General features: G+C 44.8%; 1 long non-coding RNA gene across 1 annotated transcript; it reads right to left on the bottom strand.

Moving 5' to 3' along the window:
* Positions 1 to 2,554: 2,554 nt before the first annotated feature.
* Positions 2,555 to 3,634, bottom strand: LOC311578277. Its single transcript, XR_014772806.1, has 2 exons — positions 3,505 to 3,634; positions 2,555 to 2,874 (listed from the first exon to the last, which is right to left on the bottom strand). It is a non-coding gene; the product is annotated as an uncharacterized lncRNA (long non-coding RNA).
* Between the last annotated feature and the right edge of the window lie 200 nt (positions 3,635 to 3,834).

Raw genomic sequence — 3,834 nt, 5'->3', positions numbered from 1 at the left:
GAATGCCAAAGACCAAAAGCAACTGAAGTACGGAACAAGCAACAGATAAAAAAGAGTTTGCTATATAGTGCTGTATAAAATTAAGGCAATGCAGGGCTGGAGAGATGGCCCGGTGGTTAGGAGCACGGCTGCTCTTCCAGAGGTCCTGAGTTCAATTCCCAGCACCCACATGGTGGCTGCCAGGCATCTATAATGGGATTCAGTGATCTCTTCAAGCATGTGGGCTCTATACAGATATGTTGGGTCTGAGGGATGTGCAAATAAAAAGGAGAGAACCACCGAAGTCTAGGTATACCAAAAAGCGACATTATTCATGGGGTGGGGTGGGGGGTGGGGCGAGGGTGGCAACAAATTCTAGTGAGCTGGGACCACAACAGGCTCAGAAGCTGCTGCGGCTCAGAGAGGAGGAAATAAGTTTCTTTTAAAGCAAAAGACCACGACTAGGTGTTCAGGGGAGGGTTAAGAGGATGAAGTAAGCATTCAGTCATTCTTTTTGAAGTGACAGGCCCATGCCTGGGTAAAGGGCCTGCTCCAGGTAAGGATGGTTCTGTGACAGTGGGATGTTTGCAGACTCAAAGTGAAGCAGCAGGGCTGTCTCTTCCTATTTCCCGTTGAAGGTCACTTGGCTTTTCCTGTAATTAGGGGGCATCTAAAGGCAGGGGGTGGGAGGAGTCTTGGACAAAGGGCAGTTGTCCTATTCCATGGAGCCACTCAGTGTAGGGACACTTCATCCCCGCCCCCCCCCCAGCCCCTCTATGTACCCTGAATCATTTTGACATTTGACATTATGACTTCCTTGCAGTACACAAAGAGTTGCATTGTGCCCTCAAAATCGTAAGTTTGGCAGCATCAGTTTGGCTTTGGACAAAACATGAAATGAAGTCTATCACGCATGGGGTACAAAGCATGACCATGCTAAAGCCTATTTTTCCAGCATGCCAATAGGGAGCCGTTTGTCCCTTATGCCACAGAATATCCTTTGACTTAGCAGTTCAGCCTGTGAGGTGGGACATTAGACCATGTCTTCTCTTCTGTAACTCCTTCCAGCTGACAGTAGGACATTATTATTAGGACCCAGGAAGGCTGAAAGGCTAGTCAGAGGGCTAGGCAACGGTGCCCTTACCAGAAGCATCTGATTCGCCGACCTAGTTGAGGAGACAGGGAGCCATCACATCGGCTGGACTGATTTACATCAGCTTTCAGCAAGTCCAGATCTCAGCAGCTTGCAATCCACAGATTGTCCCTGGATGGAGTCTGTTAGCCAAGTGAAAATCTGCTGAGGCAAATAGAGACTAGGGACAGAAGTTCAAATTGTCTAGGGGCTGGAGAGATGGCTCAGAGGTTAAAAGCACTGACTGCTCTTGTAGAGGTCCTGTGTTCAATTCCCAGCACCCACATGGTGACTCACAACCATATATACTGGGATCTGATGACCTCTTCTGGCCTGCAGGCAGAACACTATGTACATAATAAAAAAATAAAATATTTTTTTTAAAAAAATTAAATTGTCTAGTAATTGGGGAAGGTGAGGAAGCCCATGACCAAGGGGGAAATCCCATTTTCGAGAACAGGAGGGTACACTTATCTGGAACCCATTTGATCTGTGACAGGTGGATGCAGGTCTTATGACTTTTTGATTCCCTGAAGCTTATATGAATTTTAATTTACAAAAGGAAGTGTATTTGTATTACCATTGTATTAAAAATCCCTATTTTTAGAAAAAGCAGTTAGCAGTTGTCTGTGAGATAGCAGGAATAGGACTCATGCCTTTGGGACTTAGTAAAAGCTATAGCTTTGGGGAAAGCATGAACATTCTTTTCTCAGTCCATATGGCTAGATGTACATACTGGACAGAGATGGTTTTTAGCACAGTGAGAAGCATAAGTCTGTATCCAGGAGACAGCCAAAGGGAAATTAAGCTCTTGAGCTTGTGACTGAGTAGTAAACAGTCAATGCTCCACCAGCATATGAGAACACCATCAATCAATGTTAAAATTCTGAACTTTTAAAGTCTTGTAAAAATACAACAATGGAAAAAAATACAACAATGGCGTAGAAAGGGGAAAGAAATCTGAAACATTTCCCATTTTTATATGCTATAAGTAATTTTCTTATAGCTCTTTAACTTGCATTTATATACCTTAAAACATCCTCATAGATCCTCCAACCTTTATAATTTGTATTTATCAACTTTTAAATATTTTCTTAGGGCTGAGCATGGTGGCGCACGCCTTTAATCCCAACACTCAGGAGGCAGAGGCAGGCAGATCAATGTGAGTTCAAGGCCAGCCTGGTCTACAGCCAAGGCTAACACAGAGAAACCCTGTCTCAAAAATCCTTAGATCCTCATGACTTAAACTTTTTTTCCTCACACCTTACATAAACTTTACATTTTTTTCTACCCAGTTAACTAGTCCATGTAACTAGGATAACTAGTCCATGTAACTAGTCCACCAACCAGTCCAGCTGGTCAGTTATTGGGGGGCCGAGGGGGGTCGCAACCTGTAGTTAAAGATATGGGCGAGAGAGACGCAGAGCTCAAGCGAACAGTTGCTTGTCAAGAGCCGTTTATTGAAGGTAATGGCAGGCTTTTTAAAACCTGCTTTAGGGAGGGCGAGGGTACGCAAGGAGAGTAGTGGAAAAGTACAAAATCTTCTGGGGTTGAACCCCGGGAACATTTGCAAGGGGAGGGGTCTTCCAGGTGAGACAAAGCAGGATGTCTCTGTGGTTATCTCAGGATCGGATCGCTCTCTTCTCAGGACTAAGCCGGATGCCTTGCATGCCTAATGAGTGGCCCAGCAGGATGTTTGCTGCAAATGCTGAATGGGTGGGGGTCGGCCTCAGGCCGTTTGGTCCCTGGCACCCAGTTATTCACTATGAGACACAGAGGCAGTTGATTATTGGGAACAGTCATTTAAATGAAGGCATAGTAAATTGTTACATTGAAATCTGTTTGCCCTTTAACATGAAGCCTATGAGCAAGGCAAACCTGTTTGCTTTTATAAATCAGAGACCTAGTACCTAGTAGCTTTAACTAGCTAATGAATTGACTAATGAACTAATAGTGGATCTAATTTGTCTGCTCTCTAGCTGTCAAACTACCATTAGCTTAACCGTCATTGTGATCAGAGACCTGAGAAGGATAAGTTAAATATAACCTGGATGAGTCTACGTATCAATCAAAATGACAGAGATAACCAGTCAGTCCATAGTCCACTACTGAGACACTTGTCCCAGGCTCTTGTGGCTCTTGTTTTGTTTTTCGAGACAGGGTTTCTCTGTTGTTAGCCTAGATTGTCCTGAACTTGATTTGTAGACCAGGCTGGCCTTGAACTCACAGAGATCTGCCTGCCTCTGCCTCCCGAAATGCTGGGATTACAGGCGTGTGCCACCACGCCCGGGTCTACTCTTGTGGTTTTTCTTGATGGAGCCAGTCTGGCCACTATGCACAGATGACAAGAAGTTTTTTCTGTGGAAGAAGAACACGAGAGAGACTGACTTTACCTCATTATTGGCAACATGAGACTATAACTCTCCAGGCGTCCAGTTTGTCCAGAGTTCATGCTGAGCCCTAGCAGCGGCCAAGGCGTTGTGGGCAGTCTTGCCCAGTAGTTAGAGTTGAAGTTGTAAGGACCAGACAAACTCTATTTTGAAAGAGAAATTTCATTTTGTGTTAAACCTGGCCAAGGGCTGAACCCAGATTCCAGGAAAACCACAAACCAGTCAAAACAGAAGAATATTCCCTAGCAGTACAATCAGCTCACATTGGGAGAGTCCAAATACACTCAAGCTGACCAGCAGGTGGTCTGGCACACAGCAACAGACAATTAGGAG

This window comes from Acomys minous (genome assembly GCF_964271855.1).
Source record: "Acomys minous genome assembly, chromosome: 12".
NCBI classification, from domain to species: Eukaryota; Metazoa; Chordata; class Mammalia; order Rodentia; family Muridae; genus Acomys; species Acomys minous.
The sequence above is the reverse complement of the archived record's forward strand: the minus strand, read 5'-3'. Positions and strand labels throughout refer to the sequence as shown.